This window comes from Orcinus orca, chromosome 13 (genome assembly GCF_937001465.1).
Source record: "Orcinus orca chromosome 13, mOrcOrc1.1, whole genome shotgun sequence".
Lineage (NCBI taxonomy): Eukaryota > Metazoa > Chordata > Mammalia > Artiodactyla > Delphinidae > Orcinus > Orcinus orca.
Window position 1 is genome coordinate 80,488,469 of NC_064571.1, and position 17,582 is coordinate 80,506,050.

General features: G+C 36.8%; 1 protein-coding gene and 1 long non-coding RNA gene across 5 annotated transcripts in view; one reads left to right on the forward strand and one right to left on the reverse strand.

The window, feature by feature from the left end:
• The window catches only part of NBAS (NBAS subunit of NRZ tethering complex), a 341,400-nt gene that overhangs the window by 104,091 nt on the left and 219,727 nt on the right, over positions 1–17,582 (forward strand). The gene's annotated exons all lie outside the window — the stretch shown is intronic.
• The window catches only part of LOC125960762 (uncharacterized), a 308,514-nt gene that overhangs the window by 20,160 nt on the left and 270,772 nt on the right, over positions 1–17,582 (reverse strand). The window lies entirely within an intron of this gene.

A 17,582-nucleotide genomic window follows, 5' to 3' on the forward strand; every position in this document is an offset into this window, starting at 1 on the left:
TTAAAAAAAAATTTACAAAGAATTTTATGATTCATATACAATTCTCATAGCATGTGTATGAGATAAGCAGAAAAGGAATTATTACCCTGCTTTCAGGGAAAAAATTTTAGAGGCATTAGGGAAGAAATATGTCCTGAAATTATTAAAAAAAATTTTTTAAATGCATCATTATTTTGCATCATTATTTTAGTGTATATATAGCTTTTGTCAAATTTTTTTGTTGTTGTTTGTTTTTGGCTTTTTGCGGTACGCAGGCCTCTCACTGTTGTGGCCTCTCCCATTGGGGAGCACAGACTCCGGAAGCGCAGGCTCAGCGGCCATGGCTCACGGGCCCAGCCGCTCCGTGGCATGTAGGATCTTCCCGGACCGGGGCACGAACCCGTGTCCCCTGCATCGGCAGGCAGACTCTCAACCACTGCACCACCAGGGAAGCCCTTGTCAAATGTTTTTAATGTGGCTTAATATAGTTTAAAGTTTATGATGTTTTTCTTCCAGTTTTATTGTTATGTAATTGACATATAGCACTGTATAAGTTTAAGGTATACAGCTGATGTAAAGTTTATGACTTTATTTGAAATTAAAAAGTCTCTGAGAAGGTACTATTTTCTTTTTAGCTTTTTTTTTTTAATATCCTTAAGGTTTTAATGAATTAATTAATTTATTTTTGGCTGTGTTGGGTCTTTGTTGCTGTGCACGGGCTTTCCCTAGTTGCGGTGAGCAGGGGCTGCTCGTCATTGCGGTGCAGAGGCTTCTCGTTTCGGTGGCTTCTCATTTTGGTGGCTTCTCTTTGTTGTGGAGCACGGGCTCTAGGAGCATGGGCTTCAGTAGTTGTGGCTCGCAGGCTCTAGAGTGCAGGCTCAGTAGTTGTGGCGCACAGGCTTAGTTGTTCCGCGGCATGTGGGATCTTCCCAGACCAAGGCTCGAACCCATGTCCCCTGCATTGTCAGGTGGATTCCTAACCACTGTGCCACCAGGGAAGTCCCCCTATTTTTTTTTTTAAACTAATGCATTTTCCTAAAATTCTGTTACTAGATTCAGCATTACCTAGTGATACCAAATGATACTCTTTTCATGGAGATGAGATTTTTCTTTCATTATTCATTTTCTTCCAAACTTTAATACCTTGACCAATAATTTCAGAACATGGGATCTTTAAGTAGATTATAACATCTTCTGAATGGTCGAATTACCATTTGGGAAATAGTCTCTATAATTCTTTTTGATCACACAATGTATTTTCCTGTCAAGATTTCATTAATATGTAAATACTTGCCTGTAACAGCAGTGAATCTCTTTATCACGTGTGTTTAACGAACATATAAATAACTCTGTGATGCATTTTTTCCAATTTCTGATACAGGCCAGCCTGTTTAAATATTGTATTTGTAGTAAGTAAAAGTCTATTAAGAATCACATTGGGGGCTTCCCTGGTGGGGCAGTGGCTGAGAGTCCGCCTGCCAATGCAGGGAACACGGGTTCGTGCCCCAGTCTGGGAAGATCCCACATGCCGCGGAGCGGCTGGGCCCATGAGCCATGGCCTCTGAGCCTGCGCGTCCGGAGCCTGTGCTCCGCAACGGGAGAGGCCACAACAGTGAGAGGCCCGCGTACCGCAAAAAAAAAAAAAAAAGAATCACATTGATATTTTGTAGACAAAGCATCTGCATTATTTTAAGAAATGTCTTGACCTCAGTGTGTACCAGTTTTTTAATCCTAAAAGTTTAGATGCTATATGTAATAACCGTGGAAAACATCCATGATATGTACAAATGTTGGGATCGCATGCCTGGCATTGACACATATTTGATGTAGAGAAACGATAGTATGGTACACTGGAAGGAACAAGAGGCTTTCAGTCAGAAACATGGGTGTGTGTCCTGGTCCTGAACTTGCTAGCTGTGTTACTTTTGGGAAGTCACTTAGCTTCTCAGAACTTTAGTTTTGTCAAGTGTGTAATGGGGAAATTGTGGAGGGATTGTGATGGTTTAGTAACCTAAGAGGTAATGTTACCTAGCGCAGTTTCTAGCATATAATCGGCATTCAGTGTACAGCAGTGGTTGTGTTAATAGTGGATATGGCTGTAGCAGTAGCAGCAGCAGTTTTTGGTACCTCTCGATGGGAATGTCATAATAGATATATTTTAGTTTTAAGTGCATTAAGTAGACTTTAAAAGACTGATGAATAAACAAAATGCAAAATTGTAATAGGGAATGTTCCTCCTTGATGACACCAATGCTTTCATTTCTCATCTGTGACAGTACCCCTTTGCTGGTATCAGGTGCCTTGACATTCCAGATTATTAGTCAAAACTTGAGCATTGTTCAAGTGAAGTTAAAATTTTTAATTTCACTTTTTATTGACTTGTAGATGTAGGAAAATGAACAAATCATAAATGGGCAATTTGATGAACTGTCATAAACTGAACAAGATTAAGAAACAGACATAACCAGCCTCCCTGTGCCCTCTCCTTCCACCCTCTTCTGGTCACCTCACCCAACAGAACCGCTACCCTGACTTATAACATGACAGCTTAGTTTTGTCTCTTAAACATATGGAGTGGTTTATGGGACTGTTTTACCTCAACAGAGGTCAGATTTCTGATGTTCTTTAAATGAATACCTCTCTTATTTTTCTAATGCCGGATGTACAATGACATTTTGGTTTTTTATGTTTAAAGTATGTTTGTTGTAGACAGAAGGTAGCTGAATCTTGCTGTTGTACCTAGCAGTCTCTGCCTTTTAATTGGCTTGCTTAGACCATTTACAGGCAGACCTTGTTTTATTGCACTTTGCTTTACTGTGCTTCACAGATACCGTGTCTTTTACAAATTGAAGGGTTGTGGCAACCCTACATCAGGCAAGACTATGGGCACCATTTTTTCCAACAGCATTTGCTCACTTTGTGTCACATTTTGGTAATTTCTGCAATATTTCAAACTTTTTCATTATTATATTTGTTATATGATCTGTGATCAGTAATCTTTGATGTTACTGTTGCAAAAAGATTATGACTTGCTGAAGGCTCTAATGATGGTTAGCATTTTTTAGCAGGAATGTATTTTTTTTAAATTTATTTATTTAATTTATTTATTTTTGGCTGTGTTGGGTCTTCGTTGTTGCACGCAGGCTTTCTCCAGTTGCTGCGAGCGGGGCTACTCTTTGTTGTGGTGCACGGACTGCTTGTTGCGGTGGCTTCTCTTGTTGCAGAGCATGGGCTCTGGGTGCGCGGGCTTCAGTAATTGTGGCTCACAGGCTCTAGAGCGCAGGCTCAGTAGTTGTGGCGCACGGGCTTAGTTGCTCCGCGGCATGTGGGATCTTCACGGACCGGGGCTCGAACCTGTGTCCCCTGCATTGGCAGGCGGATTCTTAACCACTGTGCCACCAGAGAAGTCCCTTCAGGTTTATTCTGATTGTTGCTTATTGACTTTCTTGGATCTTCTGTGCTAAATTTAGGAAATTCATGCCTGTTTTTTCTTCAGGTATTTTTCCTCGTCCTCCTCTCATCCCCAGTATGTATACTCTTTACTGGGACTCCACTTACGTGTGCGTCAGCCACTTGATTCTGTCTCACAGTTAACTTTTTTCAGTATTTTTCTCCTCTGTGTTTCATTTTGGATAGTTCCTATTACTATGTCTTTATAAACTCATGAATCTTTTCTTTTGCAGTGTCTGCTATTAATGACATCAGTGTGGTGTTGTGTTTTTTGTTTGTTTGTTTGTTTTTTGCGGTATGCGGCCCTCTCACTGTTGTGGCCTCTCCCCCGTTGCGGAGCACAGGCTCCGGACGCGCAGGCTCAGCGACCATGGCTTACGGGCCCAGCCGCTCCGCGGCATGTGGGATCTTCCCGGACCGGGACACGAACCCGTGTCCCCTGCATCGGCAGGCGGACGCCCAACCACTGCGCCACCAGGGAAGCCCCATCAGTGTGTTTTTCATCTTAGCTGCTGAATTTTTTATTCCTAGGAGTTACATTTGGGTCTTCTTTATTTTCTATGTCTTTCCTTATCATGTTATTGACGTTTCTTGGAAATTGATTATTCTCCTGGTTATGGGCCATAATTTCGTACTTTTTTGCATACCTTGTATTTTTTATTGGATGCCAGACATTTAGGTTTATTCATCTCATTAGTAGAGTTCGTATCTCAGTTGTTATGGAACATGCTTTGTCCTTTCCCCAATTCTGTTGGTTTATTCAGTTACACCTCTGAGTTTCACCAGCTACCTTACTGTGTATACTAGAAGGTTAGCTTAGATCAGCTATGCAGTTGATCTAAATAGGTTTCTGAATTTTTAATGGGGTAAATTAATCTGTATGTGTTTCTTTAATCTGAAAATTATAGAACATGATCTAGCAATGCAGATATAGAGGTATTTATTTGTTATTGTTTTCCTTGTGGATAATTTGGACTTTGTTTTTATTCCAGGCTCAATTCCCAGATCACTTTCTGTACTTCCTGTCTCTGATTTTGTGAATGAGCGTTTATTACATAGTTAAGAATCTATATAAAAAAATGAGACTCATTTCCTTCAAATTCTCCAGTGTTTTGCTTTCATTCTCTTCCTACCGTCTCTAGTTTAACTTTGAAGCTCATCAGCAGTAGAGATGTGTTAGAATAACTAGCACTGCAGGCACATACACCATTGTCTTCCCAATCACAACCTGTGGAATTGACACCAGAGCCTCTCCCTCTTTATATCTGGGGTTTTCATTTCTTCAGTCGTGGTTATTGTCAGTCTGCAGTGTAATTTGGCCTAGACTTAGAAGACTCATGATGGAAAGGCTGTAAATAGACTTGTATCTCAGAGCAAACAGCCTTTTGTGCCTCTTTGTTTATTGAAAGCTGAGGACATGCCACATCTCTTTGTGCTTATTTACGCTCCTACATGCAGGCCAAGAGTCAGCTGTGGTCTGCAGTACTGCAATGTTGCTAATGGCATGGCTGCGAGATAGGGAGTCCTACAGTCCATTTTAGAAACTTTAAATCAGAAACTTTTGAATAAACCTCAGGTGCATTATCAAAATCTTTAGTTACAGGGAAAGCATATTGATCTTGAGATGTAAATACCCCTGTGGTTTTCGGGTAGTTTTCGTTTTTTCATTTATTCAGATTTATCCATCTGTCTTTCAGTCTGTCCATCATCCATTCATCCATTAAATATTTAGTGAGGTTTAAATGCATGCCAGGTATTGAGTGAAGGATAGAAAAATGACTAAAGCTTTGAAGGAGCTCACAGTTTAGTAAAGGAGCAAGACACAGATAATTGTAATTCAGTGCACTGACAGCAGTAACAGAAATACATGCAGGGTTTAGTAATCTGGAAGAAAGTCTGGTAAGCTGCTTGATCTGGGAACAGCAGAGGTTTCAGTTTTTTTCCTTTAATGAACACTACATTGATTGACACAGTTAAAGATAACATTGTAACTATGCCTGCCATGAATCATACTAGTTTTCTATCCATTTAGATTAGGTTACTGTTCTTTCTTTTTCTTTTCATGTATCTTATAGCCACATATTTTTCTTCTTACTGCCGTTATACAACTTGGTTTCTGAAGTACACATTTTTCTCTTTGAAGAGTTTTTCAGAAGTTAGAGTCACAGTGCTTCCTTTCTTAAAGAAGTTATCTAATTAACTACTTGATTTAATCATTTTGCTGAGATTCTTCTTTAAGTTAGGTGCTGAGGGTATAAAGTGCTCATTCTCTGGAAGACATGTATACAGATAATTACAGTAGCAGTGAGATAAGTGCTGAAAGAGTTGGCTACACAGTCTTAGGTATGTAGTCTTCCTCCTAAATTGACTTTTATATTTTTCATTTATTGTTCATTTATATCTCGACTGAATCTTATATTTTGAGTTCTTAAGAGTTTTCTTGTTACTTGTTTTTGAGAGCTCTGCTTTTAGAATTAAAAGAATATCAGTGGATCTGTTTCTATTGATCATTGAATCATTGATTCATTCAGTAAGTCAATGATGATTTTTGAGCTCATAGAGTTTACACCTGCAAATTTATAATCATAATATTTAACTTATGGGGTGTTTGAGGATTAAATGAAATAATGCATTTATATAAATTTAGTTAAAATGATGATATATTATTGCTATGCATGTAACACCGCTAGGAGTTGTGGTGGATGCAAAGGAATATTTACAAGAAAGGAAAAAATTTACTTTTAGTGGGGATACAAAATATGTACTAGGAAATTAAAGAACTTCATGAAAACATGAGACAAATGTACCACCTTATGTATATTTTCTTAAGGTTAAGTAAGAGTAAATGCCAGATGAATTGTGCAGTTATTAGTAGTGAGAATTTAGAACAGGAAGAAAGCAGTGCCTGGAATGGTCATAGAAACGTCTGAGAAAAGTGGGAATTTGAGCTGGGAGAGGTGGGGTTCAGCTAAGTAGGACATCATAGTGTCTGAGAGCACAGGCTCTGGAAACAGACTGCCTGGCTTCAAATCCCAGCTGCAGCATTTTAGTTGTGAGACTTCGGACGAGTTACTAAGTAAACGTTTCTGTGTCTTTGTCTCCTCTACGGTAAAATGGGAAAGGATATTGTCTGTCTCTCAGGATTGCTGAATTTGTGTGTGTGTGTGTGTGTGTGTGTGTGTGTGTGTAATAGCTTAGAACTTTATAGTTGTTCTCACACATTATAAGCATTTTATAAGTGTCAGCTATAGACTGGACAACGTTGGTGTGTGAAATGTCCATTTAGTACAGGTCTGTAAGTAGGAATATGCAGGGATTTTTGAAGGGTGACAATGAGGAAATCAATCTTCCTGTGGCTTGGGATCTGCATGGGCATTATTTATGCTGCTTTATTTGGTGATATGAATAAAAAGAAGATTAAAAAAAACTCTTCTTTTCCTCTCTAATCCTTTTGTTCAAACTCTTAGCAGTACAACCTTATATTTGGTCAGGGTTTATAATGTACGTTGATACAATTCATGAACATTTTGGTATATTTCATTAGTTTTATAGCTGATAAATTCAGTTGTCATATACTTTTATCTTTGTTGTGGGTCTTGTTGTCTTGAAGTAACATGAAATAAGGGCCTTACCGTTATTCTCTTTGCTGGTTCTGGGTCAGTCTAAGTAACACAGAGCACAGAGTGCAATGGATTGGATTTCTCTCCTATTATCCATACATCCCTATTGATAGTTGTGGACATGTAGTTTTGGGCCTCCCCAGTGTGAAGATATTCCTCATCGATTCTTATTTGACTCTTATACCTCAGATCTTTCAGTATCATCACATTTAATATGTATTCTCCCTCACTGAATGAAGTACTGGCAACCTCAAATATAAAGTTTGGTTGATTACTATAAATGGAAATTGTAATTCACCACTTTTAAGTTGAGCCCATTGTTTTTTTTAATTGAAGTATAGTCGATTTACCATGTTGTGTTAGTTTCAGGTGTATAGCAAAGTGATCCATACATTTATTATTCTTTTTCAGATTCTTTTTCCTTGTAGGTTATTACAAAATATTGAGTATAGTTCCCTGTGCTATACAGTAGGTCCTTGTTGGTTATCTGTTTTATATGTAGTAGTGTGTATATGTTAATTCCAAACTCCTAATTTATCCTTCCCCCACCTTTCCCCTTTAGTAGCCATAAGTTTGTTTTCTGTGTCTGTGGGGCTATTTCTGTTTTGTAAATAAGTTCGTTTATATCATTATCATCCACATATAAGTGATATTATGTGATATTTGTCTTTGTCTGGCTTACTGCACTTAGCATGATAATCTCTAGGTCCATCCAGCCAAATAATGTGTGCTGCAAATCACATTATTTCATTCTTTTTTATGGCTAATATTCCATTGTGTGTGTGTGTGTGTGTGTGTGTGTACACACACACACACCACATCTTTATCCATTCATCTGTTGATGGACATTTAGGTTGCATCTTGTCTTGGCTATTGTAAATAGTGCTGCAATGAACATTGGGGTGCATGTATCTTTTTGACTTATGGTTTTCTTCAGATATATGCCCAGGAGTGGGATTGCTGGATCATATGGTAGAGCTATTTTTAGATTTTTTTTTTTTTTTTTTTTGCGGTACGCGGGCCTCTCACTGTTGTGGCCTCTCCTGTTGTGGAGCACAGGCTCCGGATGCGCAGGCTCAGCGGCCATGGCTCACGGGCCCAGCCGCTCCGCGGCATGTGGGATCTTCCCGGACCGGGGCACGAACCCGTGTCTCCTGCATCGGCAGGCGGACTCTCAACCACTGCGCCACAAGGGGAGCCCTATTTTTAGATTTTTGAGGGCCCTGAATACTGTTCTCCATAGTGGTTGTACCGATTTACATTCCCGCCAGTAGTGTAGGAGGGTTCCTTTTTCTCAACACCCTCTCCAGCATTTATTATTTGTAGACTTTTTGATGGTGGCCATTCTGACCGGAGTGAGGTGATACCTCATTTTTGTTTTCATATGCATTTCTCTAATGATTAGGGATGCTGAGTATTTCTTCATATGCTTGTTGGCCATCTGTATGTCTTCTTTGGAGAAATATCTATTTAGATCTTGTGCCCATTTTTTGATTGGGTTTTTTGTTTTTGTTTTTGATGTTGAGCTATATGAGCTGTTTGTATATTTTGGAAATTAATCCCTGTCAGTGGCATCATTTGCAAACATTTTTTCCCATTCTGTAGGTTGTCTTTTTGTTTTGTTTATGGTTTCCTTTGCTGTGTAAAAGCTTTTGAGTTTAATTAGGTCCCATTTAAAAAAGTTTTGTTTTTATTTCCATTGCTGTAGGAGATGGATCCAAAATTGCTGTGATTTATGTCAAAGAGTGTTCTGCCTATGTTTTCCTCTAGGAGTTTTATAGTATTCGGTCTTACATTTAGGTCTTTAATTAATTCTGAATTTATTCTTGTATATGGTGTTAGAGAATGTCCTAATTTCATTCTTTCTCATATAGCTGTCTAGTTTCCCCAGCACCACTTATTGAAGAGGCTGTCCTTTCTTCATTGTAAATTCCTGCCTCCTTTATTGTAGATTAATTGACCATGGGTGCATAGGTTAATATTTGAAGACCATATTTTCCATAGGTACAGCATTATAAATATGAAAATCATCAGGAAAATAAAAATGAAAAATATACATTTACATATTTGTTATATGTATAACACCAAATGCTGAATGGAAAAAAGTATTATTAAATTAGTATTAAATTAAAATTATTATTATTTTTTAAAATATTGTTTTCTTATTTAATGCAATGATGGATTTTAGAGAATTCAAATGATATTTTTACTGAGATAGCAAGACCATATCTTAATTCAAATGATTCTTTGATGGTGAAATGAAACAATATAAGGAAATATTTAAAAATTAAAGTATAGTTGATTTAAAATATTATATTAGTTTCAGGCATACAACATAGTAATTCAGTGTTTTTATAGATTATAATCCATTTAAAGTTACTATAAAATATTGGCTCAATTCCCTATCTGTACAATATATCCATATATCTTATTTATTACATAAAGTAGTTATGTAATAAATAGTAGTAGTTTGTACCTTTTAATCCTCTACCCCTATCTTGCCTCTCCAAAAGAAATCCAAAACAATATTGCAATGATTTATGTTAAGGAGTGTCCTACCTATGTTTTATTCTAAGAGTTTTATGGTTTCCAATCTTACATTTAGGTCTTCAATCCATTTTGCATTTTTCTTTGTATATGGTGTGAAAAAATGTTCTAATTTATTCTTTTACATGTAGCTGTCCAGTTTTCCCAGCACTACTTATTGAAGAGTCTGTCTTTTTCCCCATTGTATATTCTTGCCTCCTTTGTTGAAGATTAATTGACCATATGTGTGTGGGCCTATTTCTGGACTCTCTGTTGTGTTCTGTGGATCTGTGTGTCTGTTTTTGTGCCAATGCCGTACTGTTTTGATTACTGTAGCTTTATAGTATAGTCTGAAGTCAGGGAGCAAGATACCTCCAGCTTTGTTCTTTTTTCTCAAGATTGCTTTGGCTATTCAGGGTCTTTTTTGGTTCCATATCAATTTTAGGATTATTTGTTCTAGTTCTGTAAAAAACGTCATTGGTATTTTGATAGGAATTGCATTAAATCTGTAGATTGCTTTGGATAATATGGACATTTTAACAGTATTAATTCTTCTAATACATAAACATGGGATACCTTTCCTTTCTTGTTATCATCTTCAATTTCCTTCATCAGTGTTTTATAGTTTTCAGAGTGTACATCTTTCACTTCCTTGGTTAAGTTTATTTATTAGGTGTTTTCTTTTTGGTGAAATTTAAACAGAATTGTTTTCTTGCTTTCTGTTATAGTTCATTATTAGTGTATAGAAGAGTAACAGATTTCTGTCTATTAATTTTGTGTCCTGCAACTTTACTGAATTCATTCGTTAGTTCTAATAGTTTTTCTGGTGGAGACTTTAGGCTTTTCTATATGTAGTATCATGTCATCTTCAAATAGTGGCAGATTTACTTCTTCCCTTCCATTTTGGATGCCTTTTATTTCTTTTTCTTGTCTGGATGATCTGTCCATTGATGTAACTGGTGGGTTAAATTCCCCTACTGTTACTGTATTATTGTTAATTTCTCCCTTTATGTCTGTTAATACTTGCTCTGTATATTTAGGTGCTCCCATGTTAGGTGCATATATGTTTACACATGCTATATCCTCTTCTTCGATTGACCCTTTTATTATTATGTGGCGCCCTTCTTGGTCTTTTTGTTATAGACTTCATTTTAAAGCCTACTTTGTCTGATAAGAGTTTGCTACACCAGCTTTCCTTTTGTTTCCGTTTACATGGAATATCTTTTTCCATTCTCTCCCTTTCAGTCTGTGTGCATCTTTAGCTCTGAAGTAAGTCTCTTGCAGGCAACATATGGGTATGTCTTTTTTTTTTTATCAGTCACCCTATATCTTTTTTTTTTGAAACCATTAAAATATTGAGGTATAGTTAATTTACAGTGTTGTGTTAGTTTCAGGTGTACAGCAAAGTGATTGTTTACCTACATATGTATATTCTTTTTAAGATTCTTTTCCATTATAGGTTATTACCAGATATCAAATATAGTTCCCTCTCCTATACAGTAGGTCCTTGTTGCTTCATTCTGTATCTTTAGATTGGAGCATTTGGTCCATTGACAATTAAAGTGACTACTGATAGGTATACCCTTAGTGCCATTTTGTTACTTGTTTTCTGGTTGTTTTTTATAGTTCTTCTCTGTTCTTTTCTTCTTTTAGTCTATTCCCTTTAGCGTTATAATTGTGTTCCTTTCTCTCTAGATTTTGTGTATCTGTTGTAGGTTTTTGATTTGTAGTTACCCTGGGGTTCATATATGTTGACCTATAGCTATATCTACTTTTTTTCAAACTGGTAGTCATTTAAGTTCAGACACATTCAAAAAGATCTACGTTTTTTCATCCCCTCTCCATGTTTTGTGCTTTTGAGGTCGTATTTTATATCTCAGTTTCTAAGTAAGTAAGTCCCACTGATTTTCAGTACAGTTAATGGGACTTGTCTTCCTGGTGTGGGACCACAGGTCTGGGTTGTCTAACATGTATCTCAAATCCCTCATTCCCTAGGGAGGATCCCTGACTCTCTGATATCCCCTTCCTCTTCTGTGTCCCCTTCTAGGGACACAGGTTCCGACCTGATCTCTTCTCCCTTCCTGCCCACCTCTGTGTGAATCTTTTTTTACAGCCTTGGTTGTAAATAGAAGCGACTTTTTTCTAGTCTCCAGGGTGTTTTCAGCTAGAGTTGCTCCACCTGTAGATGTATAGCTGTGTTTTTGATGAGTTCGTAGGGCAGGTGAGCTCAGCACCTTACTTCTCTGCCATCTTGATTTCCCCAGTCATAAAAATTATTATATAAATGTTTTGTTTGATCTTTTAAAGATGTTATTCATTTTAGCTTATTCTTATTTAAGTATAGGCTGTTGAAACTGGGTTTGAGAATGCTTTTTTTACCCTAGTGACTTTCCTTGTAGCAAGGATAGGTATTCTTCATTTTTCTGAGGACCTTCAGTGTCTCTTCTTCAAAATCAGTCATTTGTTCAAGGGGCGGGTGATAGTGGTAGTGGTATGGGGGGCAATTTTCATATCATTGATGTCTCTATTCATCCTTTGCCCCTTGTTTTGTTGACATTAAACACCTATGTGAATAGCGTCCTTTCTCAATTATTTATAACTAACTTTTCTGGAAATTTCTTCAGTGGTTCTCTGTTGGAGTTTGTGCCTTTCCCTTAAACTTTAATGATTTTACGACTAGTTTTCCTTAGAAATAATCAAATCATCCTTTGCTCATGGTTAAATATTTATTTTCAAAGTTGACTGTAAGCATTTGGGAGAGAGATGATGCCTTGTGGAAAATGTTACTTACTACTACCTTGTAAATCAGCTCCTCAAATTCTCTTGTTACTATTTGTTGCATTGGTCAGGTGCCTTATACCCGGTATGATGTCAGCAGAGTTTATTGCCATTGTTAGGCATTTGTAAATATAATCATTGATATGATTCTTAATATGGTGTTACTATCTATCATAAAGTAGATCTTGAAATGACAGTCAGTCATGTATGTCCTGTATTTCACTACACATGAAAAACCTTCTTGGTAGCATTAATAATATTGATGGTTTTTATGATGGATAAACTTTTACTGTATACGAGGTACGGTTCTGAAGGCTTTATATGTTCTAATTTGATCCTTCCGCAATTTAGATTCTTATCCCTATTTCACTAATGAGGAAATTGAAGCACAGGCATATTGGATAGCTTGGTCAAGATTACGTGTTTCTGCAGGGTGGTATCACAGTTCCGACACAGAGGTTAGACTTCTAAGAGCACGCTCTAGTTATTCTGGATTAGAATTCAAGAAAACATTGCTCTAGTCCCATCTTCATTTTGGGCACATAATATTACAGTATTTACTAATAGATGAGGCAGCTGGGTCCCAGAGATTAAATTAGTGGTGGAGGAGAAGTCAAACCTTAGTGTGGGGTTTTTTTTTTTTTTTTTTTTAACTCTTGTTTCTCTTTTACACATTGCTAACATCTGAGAATACTGGTAAGTTTCAGGATATCTTATTAGCTGATTCTGTATTTTCTAAGTCACTTATTAATGAAATTGAATCCCATTGAACTGGAGGAGAACTCTGATGTCTTTAAATTTTTTCTTTCAAACTTGGTGTTCTGAGTGATAACTAGCTTTTTAATTGGTTTCCCCTTGAGTTTCTGATCAAGTTTGACTTATTCAGTGATGGTAATCACATGTAGTTATACACGTAGGCCCAAATTATTATTATTTTTTGTCCTGTCTTTTCCAGAACATTTTCTTCTGTGCTAAATAACAGAAATAAATATAACTTCACATCTTAAAACCAGTGCATGAAAGGTGGCAATTAGTAGGAATACGCTGTCTGTTTAGACTTTTGTTTCCAAGGCATAGAACACGAATAAAAGAACTTTTTGTAAGCTTATTCCTGATAAAATTTCTTTGAAATAAAACATTTATATTTAGTGTGGGAAATAATTGGTGAGAGAATAGTTGAACATAATAGAACTTGTTATAGTCATTCCTTTTCTGCTGACAGATAAATGTAACCTTCAGATGAAACTGGCAAAGCTTATTGTTTGCCATAAAACAACGAGCAGGGCTCTAATATAAAGAATCCTCAAATTAAGCAAAAGCAGCCATTATTTTGTAAAGAGATAATTTAAGTTTACCATGTACTTCGTTTTTTTAGTGGGGATGATGCATTTAATTTCTAAGTCTTCCCTAGCAAAATAGAAACAAGAGAAGAAAAAGATGAAATAAAGAGTATGTAAAGGGCTTCCCTGGTGGCACAGTAGTTGGGAGTCTGCCTGCCGATGCGGGGGACACGGGTTCGTGCCCCGGTCAGGGAAGGTCCCACATGCCGCGGAGCGGCTGGGCCCGTGAGCCATGGCCGCTGAGCCTGCGCGTCCGGAGCCTGTGCTCTGCAACGGGAGAGGCCACAACAGTGCGAGGCCCGCGTACCGCAAAAAAAAAAAAAAAAAAAAAGAGTATGTAAATGTTATTTTGTGTTTATAGAACTTTAGATTCAAAGTGTAAGTTTTGCAACTAACCAAACTTTCTGCAGCTCTTTAAAAGGAACAGTTGTGTTTTCTAGGTTTTTTTAACCACATTTTCACCTAATCCACTTAGTGATTAATTTACATGGCTAATATTTTTGTTGGGAACAGAATTAATGAAAACGTTTTCCTTTGAATTTTATTAAGCATTCTATCATTCTGTTTACCTTATGAAAGAATAAGTAGCTAAAATATGGGTATATTAAAGATGGTAATGATAGAACTAATCAATTATTTTGAAGTGTAAAAAATGGTCAGATTTTGGAAAATATGTATTCTGAAATCACTTTTCCCCCATAAGTGTAATATGACATGTTAAATAATCTAGATTGTAGCTGTATACCATCACCAGTATAGCTTGCCCTTTCATCAGGATAATAATCTATATCAGGAAAGTATTCTTGTTCTCACTGTCAGATCTACAGATTCCATATAAATATACCTCCTTGATGTATCTGTAAGTCCTTTTATTGCTCTATTCCAATTTTGAATTTTTGTGATACTTGTGAGATCACTCTAAAAATATCTTTGTTGTGCTTTCAATTAATTAATTTAGTTGACACATTATTTTAGAGTCTGCTAAATGTCAGGCACTGTTTTAGCTTTGAGGATATAGCAATACACAAAACAAACAAAAATTCTGCCCTTAAGAAACTCATGAAAGAATGCTCAACATCATTAATCATTAGAGAAATGCAAGTCAAAACGGCAATGAGATATCACCTCACACTAGTCAGAATGGCCATCATCAAAAAATCTACAAACAATAAATGCTGGAGAGGGTTTAGAGAAAAGGGAACTCTCTTGCACTATTGGTGCGAATGTAAATTGATACAGCCACTATGGAGAACAGTATGGAGGTTCCTTAAAAAAACTAAAAATAGAACTACCATACGACCCAGCAATCCCACTACTGGGTGTATACCCTGAGAAAACCATAATTCAAAAAGAGTTATGTACCACAGTGTTCACTGCAGCACTATTTGCAATAGCCAGGACATGGAAGCAACCTAAGTGTCCATCGACAGATGAATGGATAAAGAAGATGTGGCACATATATACAATGGGATATTACTCAGCCATAAAAAGAAACAAAATTGAGTTATTTGTAGTGAGGTGGATGGACCTAGAATCTGTCATACAGAGTGAAGTAAGTCAGAAAGAGAAAAACAAATACTGTATGGTAACACATATATATGGAATCTAAAAAAAAACATGGTCATGAAGAACCTAGGGGCAGGATGGGAATAAAGATGCAGACCTACTAGAGAATGGACTTGAGGACATGGGGAGGGGGAAGGGTAAGCTGGAACAAAGTGAGAGAGTGGCACGTACATGTATACACTACCAAATGTAAAACAGATAGCTAGTGGGAAGCAGCCACATAGCACAGGGAGATCAGCTCGGTGCTTTGCGACCACTTAGAGGGGTGGGATAGGGAAGGTGGGAGGGAGACGCAAGAGGGAGGAGATATTGGGGTATATGTATATGTATAGCTGATTCACTTTGTTATAAGGCAGAAACTAACACACCATTGTAAAGCAAGTATACTCCAATAAAGATGTTAAAAAAAAAAAAGGAAAAGAAATTTATATTCTGACTGGGGAAGACGTCCTGTCTGTTTCTTAAACACTATCATTTGATTCATGATAAAGAACTTATGGTGTTTTTGTAGCAAGCATTTTAAACTCCTAAAATTTGTTTGAAAATAATTTGCTTTGTAGAAGCATCCTGGAAGAAAATCAAAGAGCAGAAAGGTTTATTTTATTTTAATTAATTAATTAATTTTTTATGTAAGTTTTGATGATGAAGCCTTATTTGGTAGAATTTAGGTTCATGAGACTAGTACTAGTGATCTAATAGTGTCAAGATTGGTTTTATATCTCAGTTGAAATGTGTCCTTCAGATATGCATGTAAAAGGTCCTTATTGGGTCGTCTGAATTAAGATTTGGGAAGGTTCATATTGCCCTCTGCCTGCTGTGCACAGTCTAACTGGTACCTCTGTCTAACCTGGTGGCCATCTACTAGCCAGAAGGGTAAGCTTCGGATTCTAACTGTTGAGCTGTGTTTGAATCCTTAGCTCTGTCATTTATTGACTTTATGAGGAGGGGCAAGTTAACCTGGGCCTCAGTGTTCTCAGTATAATACGAGGAAGATAATATCACCTACGTTAGGTAGGACTAAATTAGGTATTATATATTACAAGCATTTCATCCTGTCTGGTCCGTAGTGAGAGATCAATAAATATTAAAGATTATGCTATTGCTGATCGTTCCTTTTATATTACTACTAGTATTCTTATCATTAAATCAGTGGTGATCAGCACATTCAGAAACATGTTGAAACGTTTGGTTGTGCTGTGCCTTGAAAATGCAGCAAAAACGCATCATTAACTTGGGACTCTATTAGGCCTGCTTTTTGGAGTGAGCCTCAGAGCAGAACTTGTCTTTAATGTGTGTTTTGATAAAAATAGGCATGTTTTCTTACCCATTTCTGTTTACTGAAGCTTGACAAAGTTTTACAATTTTCTAGTCTTCAAATACCAAATAAATGTTATTTTGCTGAGAGACTCACACCATTACTAATCATTTTAGTAATGATCCTTGTATCTAATACGTACTTGGTATAGAAGATACAAATCTCAACTTGTGAAAACGTTTTTCTTAATTTTTTGGAAAACATTTTGTGTAGCTTGTGGAACCGTGACTGCTTTAATTAGAAAAGGCAGGAATAGTTTGGTGTGTTATTTTTTTTCCTTGTTCCTCAGTCCATTGGTACAATTTATTTTCATGTTGGAAGAGTGAGCATTATTATCATCATTGTATCCAAATGTTATCTTTTCTACTTTTCAGTGATCTGTGGTAAAATATGAGTTACTGATGTGGAAGAAAATAAAATAGTTTTTACTTGGTGACAAATGAAGTAGTGTGACAGGGGCACCCATAGTGAACACTGTAATTGTCTGCATGACTCTGCAGTTTAACCTGTGAACTCACAGGCCTTCAAAAATGTATCTCTGGTACATAGTTTGCTAGGACATTACATGCTAGCTAAAAAGCAGGTAAAATACTGTGTTTTAAAAATATGATGTAATACATTTCTTATTGTGAATATCTAATGGGGAACTTTGAATTCGGATACTTTGCACCAATGATAATGACTTCAAAGGGGATGCTGTTGGTAGATGAATTAGCCCTGCTCATTTCCAGATCTTTTTAGCTTCTCTTTTCCTTGTAACCCGCCCCGCCCGGTGGTCTCTGTTCCCTTTTACGTGAAGACTAATCTCTTTAGTTACATAATTTCTAAACGCTTATGAAGTATTTTTTGTGCAAGGCATGTTTCATAACTTAGTAAGATAAGAAATTGCAAAACATAACCTCATAATGTACAAAAGTGCGGTCCTTTCTCTGAGGCTATGATAAATTTTAGAAAGTGCTACTGTTGATTCTCAAATATGAGATAAGATGTTTTATTGAACTGTAGAAA